We start from the raw sequence: 16503 nt of genomic DNA on the forward strand, positions 1-16503 counted from the left end.
AACATAGCAGAAGTTATCTGCACTGTTCACACAAGTATGAGGCATCTCTGCTCACTTTGGCTAAATAGAAATGTTTCCCTTTGCAAAATCAAACACTGACAAATAAGAGAGCACGACACTGTATGATTTCTAGACCTGATATAGGGCAATTTGTTCAGCAGAGTGATGTAAGCTTTGTTATGATTGCATCATCCATGACTTCTAGGAATAACATGATGCAATTCATATCATGTATGACGCAATACCAGCTTCAGATTGCATCATTCATTGTTTTGCCTAAAAAGCAAGTACTGTCCAAACCCAGTCATAGATTTATTCCTAGATCCAGTCAAAGATGTATTTTAGTCATTTCTGGTTTAAATTGAGATCCCTTCCCTTTATAACTCACTTAGCCTCCACCATTCCCAAGTCAAGGGTCGTATATACTGACCCAATAGCATATCTTGAAAACTAGAGCCAATCAACAATTTTAAGCATCATTTTCGTTCTCAGTGACGCAGAATTAGTAAAATTTGACTACATTTATTTCAGAAGCATTTTGGCTGTAGAGCAGTGTAATCATACTTCCTCCTCTCACAGGAGTGTTGAGAAAATAAATCCATTAATGTTTGTGAAACACTCAGATACTATAGCAATGAACACCATAGAAAACTCCCATGAGGAAATTCATAATTCTGTCTGCTGAGCAGGGTTTGAGTAGTGTGTAATAGATAAAGCATGAAGCCACACATTGAACAATGAGGAGAAAACAAAATATTGAACAGCTGCTTATGAAGTGATCACCATCAATCTTGTGCACTGAATGAGGCAGGAACCCTGTGGAAAAATTATGTGATCATGTAATTAAAAACTGTATCATTACACATACACACCAGGGGTCTGAAGTAAGGTTGTCCAGGCAACCTTCCTTCTGGGATTTCCTAACTTCTGAGTACTTGGCTTTGCAACCTTAATAACATTCCTTTAAGATAGGGCTTTTTATATACTAAGTTAAGAAACCATTATTAAGCCTGTAAAGTCAAGCACTCAAATGTTAGAAAATCCCGAAAGTAAGGTTGCCTGTGCAACATTAATTCGGATCTCTTGTGTGTATTTATTATGTTACAGTGTTTAATTATATATATATATATATATATATATATATATATAATATATATACATACCTCTCTTCCTTCCCTCCCTTCCTTCCCCCAAATACTATCCCAGCATAGATTCATAACTATTTTACTTCTCTGTACACTGTCAAGATCAACAGGATAAACATGTAGTCTAACCCCTGAATAATGTTTTTTAACAATATTCTCTTTCTCTCATGAATCTATCAGCTGCATGCTTTCCTACCACCAGCAGCCTGTAAAAAACCAAGGCACAGATATAAATGATTTGGGTGGAGATTTAAACCCATTAAAACCTGTTTGAATCCATCAGATAGAAAGGGTATTGTTAGAAGAAATTAGTATTGTAATGCAATGCTATGACAAAAACGTCATTGCTATTAACCATAACAATACGGTAGCTGTCACTATAAATTGTGCCTTTTGCCTAATTGCTCTCAGATGACGTCTGTAAATATTGTTCTGGTGACCACTGGAATAAAATATGCTAAATAATAATAAAACAATTAAATAATGGCTATTGTTTATGTAGCACTAACTATGTGATAGGTATTTTGCAGACTGGCATAAAGACAAAAGTCCCTCCCATAAAGGGCTTACAACTTGAATAGACAATGTACAGACTAGGAATGGATTCAGATGCAACAAAAGGCAAAACGGTTTAGTAAGTCTAGTGATGCAGGTAATGGAGCTCAAATGTCACTGTGTTCTGTCTGCTTTGGCAGCAGAAGATTCAAGAATATGTTGGGAAGAATATGTGAGGTTGGAAAGGGCAGGTGATGCCAGAGATCCAAAGTCATCCTATCCTGATGTCAGCCCAGATGAGTCTCTGCTGTACCCCCAGCAGATGAGTCACAGGAGAATGCAGACACAATGGACAGGTAGCTAAGAACAATGCCGCTCCCTGTCTGTTCTGAAAATATGGGAAGGGCCAGTTTCTTTCCCCATGCAGCGAGCCCGCTTGTGCCATCTAAAGTCCAGGATGGATCCTCATCAGAGTGATCTTCTACAGCGGGCGGCGTAGTATATTTGTGTGTCAACAAGAGCAATCTTATTGGGGTTCAGGTTTTCTGAATTTTACAGCTGTAATCCAAATATAAACTCCTTTGGCTTTTATGCTCCTATCCTGAATGCTGCTGACTACTAAAAAGGGCTATATATAAACAGTAGTGCTCTTTTCTCTCATCAGCACTAAATGAGTCATGATTTTATAGCTTAAAACAGAGAATTCCATGTGGTGTTTTCCCTTAGCTATTCAACGGGTAATTACACTACTAATTTAGTAGCTACCTCAGGCCACACACTGGGAATAGCATGTACACAAACACACATACACATTCTGCTGTGTTACAAATCCTATAGCCTGAAACTTATCTAAACCTATCTACATTTAATAGAATGTGGGCTTGAACTCAAATCTGAATTTCTAACCCCCCCAAAAACTTTATTTTTAGCTTAAGGGAGAAATCTAGACTCAAACCTGGATCTGAACTCCAAGATCCTAACCTAGGTTCTGATTTTGAATATAATGGCTGAACAGGAAAATCTGAATAGCCCCAAATTTTGTGGGAGACAGAAATACCAGAGTTACGTTTTCTGGCTTAGGCTCGTCTCAATAATGTTAATAATTATGGGAATGATTTTCTATAGTGTCAAGGGGATTTAGGAGCACAAGACCCATTGGTTTTCATGGGGACAGGTACAGCTAAATCCCTTTGGTGACTTTGAAAATCTTAACTACATTGTATTAATGAAAGGAAACAAGTTATTGTAGTTTAATAAGGCATCCCAGTTTGTCCAAAAAGAAGCCACATGCTAGTAGGAGGCGGCTGTAAAAGCAAAGCACATCTACCAGAAACTTTCAGAATTTTGTATATTGCAAATGAGGATATATCCTGGATGTTCGGGAGAAAAGCCAAATTATAGCCAAGCCTACTGGGTTTATTTCTTTCTAGTTTTAGTACATTTTATACTCCTGGGAGAATTCTGCACCAAAAAATTAAAAATTTTGCACACAATATTTTAAAATACTGCAAGATTCTGCATATTTTATTTATCAAAATAACACAATATAATCATGCCAGTTTCAATTATTTTGCTAATTTATTTCAAAATACCTGTCAGCAAGTATGTCTGTAACAATATAGACAACAAAAAAGATTCAGGATATGTTTTTTGGCAAATAGATTATTACTAGATATATTAATACAGAACTTTGAGTAATAATTCATTGAAACCACAATACAGTAATGGATTTCCTGCGCCCCTCAGAAGCAGCGCAAAGCTTGGGAGAGTCAGAGGTAATAGAGGAGCTGAGGGAGAGAGAAGTAATTGCTGGGAAGGAGCCTGGAGGGCTATTGGCTATAGGTGGGAGAAGTATGGAACAATGTTTTTGGGGGGGGATTTGGGATCCTTCCCCACTCAGACCCTGGCTGACTCCTAGCCTCTCTCATTCAGTCAGGCACATCTACCCCTGTCCCCATATGTCCCTGTGCCCCCACTCAGCTCCCCCTACCCCATCCCCATTTGTCCCTGCATCCCCTACCCCTGTCCCCATATGTCACTGCTAGGGTGACCAGACAGCAAGTGTGAAAAATCGGGACAGAGGGTGGGGGGTAATAGGACCCTATATAAGAAAAAGCCCCAAATATCAGGACTGTCCCTATAAAATCAGGACATCTGGTCATCCTAGTCCCTGCACTCCCACTCAGCCACCCCTTCCCCCCATGTGTCCCTGCACCTTCACTTAGCCACCCCTCCTCTCCCCACTCCCATGTGTCCTTGCACCCCCTTTCCCCCTGTGGCCATGCACTCCCCATCCCATTCAGCCCCACCCCAGTCTGTCCCCCCGTTAGACCTTCTGAACACCAGTCTGTGATCCCTCATCAGAACCATGTGCCCCACATTGTCTGTCCCACTCCATATCCTGTGCTTCCTCATTTGGCCCCACGGGCAGGGCACTGTGAGGAACACAGCCTCTTCTCCTCTCTCTCCCCTCTTTGCGGCTGGCTGCTCTTGACTGGGAGTGGCTGCCCTCTGTTCTGGTGCACAGCATCCCCTGGTGGATGAAAGGCATAACTGCAGCGCCTCTCTGGCAGAATGTTTTTTCTGCTGAGAAAATTTTTTTGGCAGAGGACAAGAATTCTGCATGTGCGCAGTAGCTTAGAATTCCCCCAGGAGTAATTTATTATGATGAAGATGTTTCAAGATCAAGAAGAAAAATACAAATGTTTCCATTATTCCCTGCTAAAATGCAGATCAAACATAAAAGAACTATATATTTCTTCTGAGACTATGAATCAGCTGAAAAACTTTTGCTTAAGGCATTTTCAAAATGGAATGATTCAGTGTTGGAGGTCGATCTAGATAGCACCCAAATTCAGGAGTACAAACATTTGTTCTTCCTGATGTTCCTTTGACACTAATAGAAATGTGTCAGAAAGTGTACTTAAAGGGCTATTTACTGTTGTTGATGATTTTGCCATTAGCGCTATTTCTCTGCTACCTATGTTCTCCCATTAAAAAATATAAACGTTTTAGGGTTTCTTAGCATAGAATTATGTCAAGTGCTCTTTAAAGATTTTTGTAAGATGAGGTAAATGACTACACTTTTCTTCACAATTGATGTCCTGGTCAAATTAGTGTTGGACTCAGTGTTCTGGTCAAATTCTTTTTCCTCATTCTGCTTTCCTAAATTTTCCCTGTAGTTTCAGTTTGTAGTACATAGTATTCTTTTTCACTGTATATCTTAATCTTTTGTGCACTATTAAAAACCTGCCATATTCCATCTTAGAGGAAGCTACATTTCAGTGGTGGATGAAATGATTCCAAGATGAAGTTTTAAGCTTTGTTTTTCTTCAGAATGAAAGGAACAACATATAGTAGTAACATAATTTTTACATTAGCTATCAGATAATAGCCTTAATTGAAGCAGCAATAATAGTAGTTTTCCAGCTTATCTGTATGACATTCTTTAGCAGAGTTTTTTGACCATGTGTGTCTCTGTGACCTTTATCCACATAGATCTTTGTGAAGTCCTGTGTACTATAATTAAATTATATGAATAACACCTTTCATTTACTTTTGATTAAAGTTCACAAATCTACTGATTGAGAAGTTTTTCCTTTAGTATTGTACAGGCATGTCTGCATGTCTGCCAGGAGCTGGAGTGGACTATAGGGGATGGATCACTCAATGATCGCCTGTTCTTTTCATTCCCTCTGAAGTGTCTGGCATTGGCTGCTGTCAGAAGACAGGTTACTGGGCTAGATGGACCAATGGTCTGATCCAGTGTGGCTGTTCTTATGTTCATCTGTATGGTTTAACTGACTGAATGTTGTGTTAAAATGTAAGACTCAATAGAAAGAATCAGGAGAGAATAGATCTTGGACAATGCAATAACACTTCAGTACTGTTTAAAATACAGCACTATACAATATGCCTACAGGAGAAAGATTGATAGAGATATACTGTATTTTCTGGCGTATAAGACTACTTTTTAACCCAGGAAAATCTTCTCAAAAGTCGGGGGTCGTCTTATACGCCGGGTGTCGTCTTATAGGGCGGGTGCTGAAACTTCCGAGCCGGACTGGAGAATCTGCGGTCGCCGCATATGGTGGGGGGAGCTCAAAAACAGCCGCGGCCGCATCCCCGCCCGATGACGAGGTGAGGGGGCGCCTCACCAGGAAGGTGTAAGTGAAGGGCGGAGCAAGCTGCAGGCGTCCGGGACGCCCGGGGTATGGAAAAAAGAGAGAGAGCGGCGCTGTGCCCAGAAAAACACACCTCTTTCACCCGTCTGGCCCGCCCTTGTATCCTATTACCGTACCTCCTTCTCTGCCTCTCAGATCTCGCTCCTGAGGACTGCAGTGAAGCGGCGCAGGCGCGCATGTGCGAGATCTGAGAGGCAGAGAAGGAGGTAATAGGATACAAGGGCGGGCCAGACGGTTGAAAGAGGCGTGTTTGCGCTACCGCTCTGATAGTCTTGGAGACAGGGAGGGCTGGGCAGGCAGGGAGAGCTGACCAATCCAAGCAGGCTTTGTATACAACAACCAGCCAATCGCCGGTAAGGTACATCGCTTGCCGTGATTGGCTGGTTGTTGTATACTGGGTACCACATACAGTACAGCACCAGTATCTGTACCTGTTCATACAGTATAGCACCAGTACATACAGTACAGTATACAAATGTCCAACAGTCAAAACCCCATCATGGCTCCACCAGCAAGAAGAAAGAAATATGAAGCCAGTTTCAAACTTAAAGTTGTAAACTTTGCCATGGAACATAATAACTGCGCTGCTGCAAGACAATATGGAGTAACAGAAAAGATGGTTCGGGACTGGAAAGCAAATGAAAAAGCATTAAAGAGTATGCCAAGGGGTAAGTGTGCATTAAGAAGAGGCACTCCACATTGGCCAGAACTCGAAAAACATGTAGCAGACATGGTGAATGAGCATCGCCAAAACGGTTATGTAGTGACATGAAATAAAATACATTTGTTTGCACTTCAGTGGGCCAAATCTAACCCAGATCACAGCAACAGATTTAAGGCCACTGTATCCTGGTGTACTAGATTCATGGGAAGGCATAATATGGTACTGAGGCAAAAGATGAAAATTGCCCCAAAATTACCTGCAGATCTTGATAGCAAAGTAAATAGTTTCCATCGATACGTAATACAACAGCGCACTAAACATGGCTATGCGTTAAGTAGTATTGGAAATATGGATGAAACTCCAATGAATTTTGATATGGTTGGAAATAAAACTGTCCATCAAAAAGGTGAAAAAACAATTTTAATTAAAACAACAGGACATGAGAAGTCCAGTTTTACAGTGGTACTAGGATGCACAGCTGATGGCGCCAAACTGAGACCAATGATTATTTTTAAAAGAAAAACAATGCCGAAATTCAAGTTCCCTGTTGGTTGTTTTGTACATGTGAATGAAAAAGGCTGGATGGATGAAGAAGGGGTAAAGCTATGGCTTGATAATGTATGGAGCAGGCGACCAGGTGGACTTATTCAAAAATGTAGTCTACTGGTGTGGGATATGTTCAGGGCTCATTTAACTCCCAGCACCAAGCAAATGCTTGCAAGACTAAACACAGATGCGGCAGTTATTCCTGCAGGATTGACATCGTTGGTACAGCCACTGGATGTGTGCCTAAACAAGCCATTTAAAGATCGCATTCAAGAACAGTGGAATGAATGGATGGTTAGCGGTGAAAAGTCATTCACAAAAGGAGGAAACATGCGTGCTCCACAGTTGGATGTTTTGTGCAAGTTTGTCATAAAAGCCTGGAATGATATTGATGCAGAAACAGTAATCAAGTCTTTCAAGAAGTGTGGCATATCAAATTCATTAGATGGTATGGAGGACGACTACTTGTGGCAAGATGAAGAGGAAGCCGAAGCTGAGACCACACCATCTGATACGGAATTCGATCCATACGATGACTGCCTTACAAATGTATCACAAGATGTCATTGATGTACTTATGATATCAGATGACGAACAGGAGGATTTTGACGGCTTTTAAAGGGAAACTGTCACGCCAGCAAAACCTGTAAAAATACCGTAGTTTGCAGTTATGATGGGCGTTGCTAACTCGCCAGGGACTTGCCCGGCACTTGCTCTCTCTCTCTTGTTTGTTATCTTCCTCCTATCAGCATCAGTTCCAGTTTGGTTGACAGCTTGGAAAACAAACAGCATGGGTTTATTGTCTTATCCTTCCTTTCAGCTTTAGAGTGAATTAGGAAAAGTTTAATCCACTTGCACTGTTTTATGTTTACATGTTTGATGACAAACAGCCTTATGTTTATAAGTGACAGTTTTCCTGCTAAGTACCTGCATGTCATAAGCATTTGAATTAAAATTACCATATTGAAATCAAATCTGATGTTTTTTTAATTTTTTTTTGGTGTGCGTTGGAAGAGGGGTAGTCTTATACGGTGAGTATATCCCAAACTCTATATTTTAACTGGAAAAGTTGGGGGTCGTCTTATACGCCCAGTCGTCTTATACGCCGGAAAATACGGTACATGCATTTACGGAAACTTAGCGTACAACTTTCAGTGAATGTGCTGCCATGCTTAAATCACTATCGCTTTTAAGAAGACTCCTTAGTAAACAATCAATAATAATACATAATAACTGCATTTTATTTATTTGTGGTAAAATTTTCAAAAGAGCTTAAGTCGCTTAGGTTCCAAAATTCCACTGAAAGTTAATAGGACTTAAGGTCTTTGGAAGATGGGACTTAGCTCCTAAGTGACATAACCCAGATCCTCAAAGATATTTAGACATCTAATGCCCATTGATTTAAAACAGTATTGTACATGGAAATCTATGCTGTTGGGGATAAGACTCTGCAGGAAAGCTGGGGTCAGCACTGCATCCCTTCTGCACCTGAAGTCAAGCTTCTTGGCTGATGAGAAGTTTCAACTTTTCAATTCATTCACACCTTTTATGTAGAGGTTTAGGGGGCCCTAAGTCCACATAAGCATGAACCCACTCCGAGGAAATCTATGTGTGAAGTGCAGGGTATGGAGGCTTCATTACAGCCATGGTCTCAAACACCCATAGGTGCTGTAACTAGAGGTGCTGGCTTGAAGTGGATTCCATTATATGCAGGGTTTACAGTTTGCTTCAGTGGCTATCAGCACCCCTGTATGCAGCCTCATTGCAGGGGTTTTTGCTGGTGACTTTCTTCCACAGTGCTTAATCACACAATTATTCTCAGTGTTTTGGAACGAAAACCAACAGAGGTTATACTACTAATAATAAATACATATTAATAATAATAACAATAATAAGAATAATATAAGGCACATAAAGCTTAGAACTACCACCATTAAAATCTCAATATAAAGCTATACATAATATCAACATGTACTGTCAGATGTCATCTTGACTAGAAAATATTTCAGAATTGCATCAAAAGGTAAAAGATTTTCATATAGTAAACTCAGTTTACATAACACAGGGGGATATTTGGGGTAAGGTTGGAAGGAACTCAGGAATTAAGAACATAAGAACATAAGAATGACCATACTGGGTCAGACTAAAGGTCTATCTAGCCCAGTATCCTGTCTTCCCACAGTGGCCAATGCCAGGTGCCCCACAGGGAATGAATAAAACAGGTAGTCAAGTGATCCACCCCCATCACCCATTCCCAGCTTCTGGCAAACAGAGGCTAGGGACACCGTGCCTGCCCATCCTGGCTAATAGCCATTGATGGACCTATTCTCCATGAATTTATCTAGTTCTTTTTTGAACCCTGTTGTAGTCTTGGCCTTCACAACATCCTCTGGCAAGGAGTTCCACAGGTTGACTGTGCGTTGTGTGAAAAAATACTTCCTTTTGTTTGTTTTAAACTTGCTGCCTATTAATTTCATATGGTGGCCCCTAGGTCTTGTGTTATGAGAAGGAATAAATAACACTTCCTTATTTACTTTCTTCACACTAGTCATGATTTTATAGATCTCTATCATATCCTCCCTTAGTCATCTCTTTTCCAAGCTGAAAAGTCCCAGTCTTATTAATCTTTCCTCATACAGCAGCCATTCCATACCCCTAATAATTTTTGTTGCCCTTTTCTGAACCTTTTCCAATTCCAATATATATTTTTTGAGATGGGGCGATGGCATCTGCATGCAATATTCAAGATCTGGGTGTACCATGGATTTATATAGAGGCAATATGATATTTTCTGTCTTATGATCTATTCCTTTCTTAATGATTCCCAACATTCTGTTTGCTTTTTTGACTGCAGCTGCACCTAATAGATCAGACGTGAGGCCCATCTAATCTAGTATCCAATGTCAGACAATGACTAGCACCAGAGACAGCACAGGAAGGTGTAAGAACCACACAGTAGGCAGATGTGGGATAATCTGCTTCCTCCCCCTGCTTCCCACCACATTAGATCTCATCCTGGTCTCTAATAGTTAGATATTGGCTTAAACCCTGAAGTACAAGGCTGAATATCCCTTCCAAAATTTTTGTTGTCATGAAGGATACAACATGTTCCCAAAAGCTAAATAGTAAATGAAGGATGGGCTTGAATCAACACAGTATGTTAGAGCACTTATTAACTTTGCAAGTGTTTAGAAATTAAACCTGGATAGAATTTGAATTTTAGTGCTGGCCACTAACTCCATAATAAAGAGAAACAAAAATCTGTATTCAAACAGCCACAATAACATCACACACCCCAATATTTGGCGGTTTTGAAATCCAAAGACAGAAGCAAATTTTGTAGCTCAGCCCCATCTATATGTTAAAAAATCTTCAAAGAACTGAAGAGACTAAAATGACTAATGTTAGTTATTGTTTATACCAGATTGCTCCAGTTTGAATCTCTGTACAACATTTCTTTTCTGGCTTTTTTTTTTTTTTTTTTTTTTTGGCACAAATATCCTCCACGTTGTTTCCTGATGCACTAATTAAATATACAGAACAATGATATGATATCAAGTGGAAAGATCCTGAGGACAAAGAAACATTTATGGGCCAGAAAAAGGCTTTCAAAGTTTGGCTTTAAACACAGAACGATGTGAACATGTTAGAACTGTGGTGCTTCTTGCAGTCAGAGTTCAAGCTCGAGCTTGATGTAAAGTCTGCAAATTGTGCCAGGTCTCAGATGAAATGCTGCCACACCTTGTGCTGCTGTAGAAATGGCTGTGACACAAACAGTGCGAATGCAGGGAATTACACCCAAACCAATCTGACCAAGAACAGAGTTTATTTCCTCAATTTATAATTAAATAAATTTCCTCCGTAAAAGCGTAACCACTTATGAACTACATTATAAAAAAAAAAAAAAAAAAAAAAACATTGATGGAAGAGCTAGGTCTAGTTTTACAGGAGGTGTTGCTGCACCTAATTGGGGAGGAGTGGTCTATTTAGGCTCTCTCTATAATTATAAAAACCTGACTTTTGGCACTAAGAGAAAGAGAGAGAGAGTTAGCAGGAGTTTTGTCAAAAGAATTATTTTACCAGATGTGTCCCTCAGCTCCAGGACACTATATATAGCATGGGTTTTGTCTAGAAAGAAGGGCCCAGATCTACAAAGATACTTAGGCACCTAAACCTGAGATTTAGGCACTAAGCCTCAGGTTTAAGCATCTAAGTCCAGGGTTTGCACAAAACTCCCACTGAACACTGTATGCACCTAGACTCGGCACCTACATTTTCAGGGTAAAAGTTCCCTAGGTGCCTAAGCGTCTGCCTCTGGGCATGAAAGAGGCCAGCATTTAACTGATTGCTACAAGAAACTACTTAGATGCCCAAGTCACCTGACTCCAGGAAGTGGGGTCCTTTTCGTGGATCGCTAAGCAGTCATATATGTGCCTCCCTGCAACCTGGACTTAGGTGCCTATCTCAGAGAGCATGGTAGGGCTTAGCACACTCCCCTGTCATTGGTATCTCTCACTGGCTAGCTTAGGAGGCTCCCTGCCTAGCATGCTGGCTTTTGTGGAAGCTATTCTGAGGCACCTATCTCTCCCCGTTCATTGTATGGGAGCCTTGGCACCTAATTCGGCTTTGTGCATCGCAGCATTGTTCCTGTGATTTTCTAGGTGCCTAAAACTTAGGCACTCAACATTGCAATTCCTAAGATCCTTTGGGGGATCTAGGCTTTATTTGTATGCACTTATTGACACAGCTGGATATATAAACACAGGAAAGAGCATACTTGCCCCTTGATACAGATACATAACACCCACACACAAAATATATATATATATATATATGTCAAGTAGATTCTTTGTGGGCAGTACAACAGAAGTGGGTTGTTCCAGTTTATTCCCAGTGACTTGCCTTACACAAAGCACCTCGAGGATCAGCAGAGTGCAAGGTGAGTTTTAGGCCATCTTTGCTTCTGCTCCCATCGTGTGCTGTGAACAGGTTGACTGGACTCCAGGATCTGGCCCACTATTTATAGAACAATTCCACTTGCCTCATGCTAACTCTGAGGACAGCTTCCTCCTTCCACAGTTTGCCTTGTTGTGAGGGTCTCAGTTCTAAATTTAATTATGAAGCCAACTGAAATACCAGGATCAGTTCAGGGGAATGATTTCCAGCTGTATTAGTCCTCCCACACTGCTGCTCAATCTGTGCACTTTCCAAATCTGACTGCATAAGCAGAAGTGCTGCTTGAAATATTGAAGCAAAAGTGGAAAAAATGTGCTTAAAATTTAATGAGCACCAAAAATAAGTCACTAGTATAGATAACAATGAGTCCAATTCTGTTCCCATTTAACTAATTAACAAGAACTGTAATTTCCTTTTTAACTGATATAAAGTAGTTAAATAAAATACAGTGACAGATAATTCAGTCCTGTAAATAGTTAAAGCCCTGGGTTTTATTTACACGAATTCTTATTAAAAAATAAATTAAATACTGTGGAAAACAAGAAGGGCAAATACTTCCCCTTTATTTAATGGAATAAAGGCACTTGATTTTTTTCATATAATAACTGCATGCCTAATTTAAAACATTGATACCCAATTAAGAAGTAAGAACTCTTTGTAGTATCACATATTGGAAATGGCCAAATTTCTGAAAATCAGTGGGAAAAAAGAATCCTGATGTAACTGTGCAAAGGGTATTTGATTTGACCCTTTCTAAAGGATTTTAAAAATCTAATGAGAGGATAATCTGTATGTCAGAATAAAAGGTCTTTGGGGAAGAAAGGTAGCCATTATGGTAAAGTACATTCAGGCTGCACAAGTCTCCTGAACTACTCTTTAACAACTTTGGTAAGGTGGCTAATTTTCTTACAGTTCCTATCAATCAACTATTCTGTTGCTCAAAATGATAACTACCATTACCAACAGGGTAGCTGAATTGTTAGCTCAGTTGGGGATACCAAATTAAATTCTTTCAAACCCAAGGTATGCTGCAAAGTAGTGTTTTAGAATGAAATTAGCTTTCAGATAAATGTTGGCCATTTAAGCGGGTCCCAGGCTTGTCTTCCAGAATCAAAGCTAATTTGCACCTAACCTGAAGCTCTTTTCAACTTTCATAACTCATGCTCTATTCTGGGAACAAAAGTGGTTGAATGCCCTATGATGGATCTAGGGGAACTGGTCAAACTCCAAAGTGAACTTTTAATGTCCACTGAGACAAGCTTGTTAGGAAAAATTCCCCATGGGATGGATTGTTCATTGCTAGTATTCTTAATTATAACGTGTTACTGTGTAATCACTGATTTGTGCTTCACTGTCTTCTGTTTTATAATCATTTATCACCTTTATACTCCAGTACCAAGCTAATTTAGTATTTACTGACTGTGGGATGATTTATAGAGGTATCTTGAAAAAGCTCTCCCCGCACAAAAAATTGGGCAGCCTCTAATGCTTCTTCCTTTAAACTGTACTCCTAAATTCAAACTCATTGTCAGGTGCTGTATTTCTTAGCTGAAATTAACTAGACAAAATACTCTGAATAATTTTTTCTTAAATTGTGGAGACTTTTATTTAATAACAAAACATAAAATCAATCTGCCCAATTCTGTAGCCCTGTAAATCTACTCTACTTTACCAACTAATATCAGATCCAAAGAGTCATATATTTAACTTAAATGACTGCACAGAATCATTAAAAAATGGTCAAAGTTTCCATTTTTGTATGCAGCGTTATTGACTCCATGTTGGTCCCAGGATATTAGAGAGACAAGGTGGATCTTCTGTTGATCCAATAAAATATATTACCTCACCCAAGTTTTCCATTTATTATTAGTAATTATTAATATTATGCAAGTGCGCAAAGACACTAATCAGGGTCAGGGAACCATAGTGCTGAGTGCTCTACAGACAGAGAAGGGAGTTAATCCTTGATTCAGAGGGTCATTTACAATTAAGCTTGTATTTTCAGGGATTTAAAACCCATCTGACATATAGCAAATATAACCCTAATCCAAGAACACATTTTAATGACCATATTTTTTTTTCAAACTAATTTTATGACTTACTAGTTTAACAAGAGAGAGGAATTCAGAGATAATGTAGGGATGAATTGAATGTTAGAAGACTAGGACTGTTTAGCTTAAACTGGAGACAAATAGGTGGAGATATAATGGATGGTCTGAAGAAAGCACATCTGGAGTAACATTTTACCCTCTGATAATATAAGAATAAAATAAAATTTGTTGTCTTTTAAAGAGAATATGTTTCAGACAATATGAAATTAACCTATGAAGTCCATTTCCAGACACATAATTGAGGCCCAGAGCTTAGAATGAGACTTGTCGACAGATAATGAGAACACCTGCAGTTATATTAGATGGGATAAATGAAACAAAATATTTTTATACTTATAGATTCATATTTATAGATTTGGAAATTCACAATTGTGGATGATATACACAGTTACAGCACAATAAAAATGATTAATAATTATTATTTTTTCTTTTCTAAAGAATATCACCACCTAAACTAGGCAGAACACCAGAAGTCAAACCAACTCTTTCAATTAGCCCAGGCGAGCCGACTTAATCACAGACCTGTTGTAAGGTCTTGCATTATTTCACATAACTCATGGAAAGATGTTAGATAAACATGTGGCCATCAGTAGTATTATTGCCATGTTATATGATGCATCAGTAATAAACTTGTGACATGACTATATTTCATTCTAAGAGGCAAAGGTTCTGTTCTGCTCATTAAAGCAGGGCTATATGAAACCAGTCATGCAGTCTATAATTTGTTGTAATCCAAGCCAGTGTTCTATAATACCAACTAGATAATCTGAAATGTTGATAAATGCCATGAAGAACCATATTAATTCAAAATACTCCTATTAATATATAAGACAAAACACTAAACATAAACCATTCCAAGAGTAAGCGTACCGTATGCTGTCTAGAATGTCCTATTAGTAAAGCAAAAACAAACACAAAATTTGTACATAGAGTCTTGAGTTCATGTATTCCTCCAGCTGCCAAAGAGCAACATGGCAGACTGAATAATATCATGACACCCCCTATTTATTGTACCTTCAATATTGCATAGATTTGACTGGAATCTCAGACATTTTATTCCCTTAAAAATCTGCTCATTCATTCATTTCCTTTAAAAAAAATACAAGACTAAATATATTTATTACAAATCTGTGAGTTAAGCCAAAGTGCTTTACAACAACAGACTTCTGTTTATAAAGGGTGTGGAAGTAGGGCTCTTTCAAAGCTGGAAAAAACACTTGCAATCAAAGGCTACATGAAAGTAATCTTATTTTTATTACCCATAAGGAATGTTTTCCCAGGAGTACTGATGCCTGCCAAGAAATAAATAAAAACCGGAGGGAGGGGGGAGAGAGAAGGAGAGAGCGAGATTACTTGAGATAAACCATTCTGCCAAGTTTTCCTTAGCTATACACACCCTTGAGGAGTTGGGCTTCTTCTGTGCTCATCTGCCATTGATCGAATTGGCAACCACAAGAATTGTCTACAACTTACATTATTATTGTTCAGGCTACCTCTGAGTCACAACTTTTGTTGTTCTTATTTCTATAGTCTGCCCCATCCAAAGCATGACAATAATTCTGATCCGGCCTAGTTATTGGCCCTCTTGAAAGTAACCCAGCCAGCATGCACAAGCCAGGAACCACCCAATGGACATGTAGAGTGTTGCTTCTTAAAAGTAATTCTGTTAAAGAGCCAGCAGCCTTTAACCAGCACATACTGCAGCTGTTAATTCTGAATAACAGAAGAGTAAGTATACAAGAAACCAAATAAAATGTAATGACATGTTCCAAAAAATGACAGAAAATAATAGTAAAACAAATTAAACAAAAGGGAAATTATGACATCATATGGGCTCCCATCAACCCCCAGTTTCAATGTAAACCCTGAATTCACATTGCTTAGATTCAGATGGGAAAAAAATAGGTTTAATATTTCAAAAGCTTTCTGAGAGCATCGTCTATTAAAGATGGTGGCAGAAAGTGAGAATTTCCAATTTGGAGGGAATCACATATGCCCATTCTGACACTGGAGAATGCTCTACAGAAGTGGTGGGCAACCTGTGGCCCTGCACAGCCCATCAGGGAAAGCTGATTGCAGGCCGTGAGACATTTTGCTGCCGTTGACCATCTGCAGGCATGGCCCCTCGCAGCTCCCAGTGGCTGCGGTTCGCCATTTCTGACCAATGGGAGCTGGGGGAAGTGGCGGCCAGCATGTCCCTGCGGCCCGCTGCTTCCTGCAGCTCCCATTGGCTGGGAACGGTGAAGTGCAGCCACTGTAGGGTGACCAGATGACAGGAAGAAAATATCGGGACACAAGGGGGGGGGGGGGGGTCACTGGCGGAGCAAAAAAACCCAAAAAACTGAGTGCTGCCGGTGTAAGGACACAAACAGCTCCCTTTCCCAATTCCCTACTGTGGCCCAG

Source organism: Trachemys scripta, chromosome 2, assembly GCF_013100865.1.
Source record: "Trachemys scripta elegans isolate TJP31775 chromosome 2, CAS_Tse_1.0, whole genome shotgun sequence".
NCBI lineage: Eukaryota > Metazoa > Chordata > Testudines > Emydidae > Trachemys > Trachemys scripta.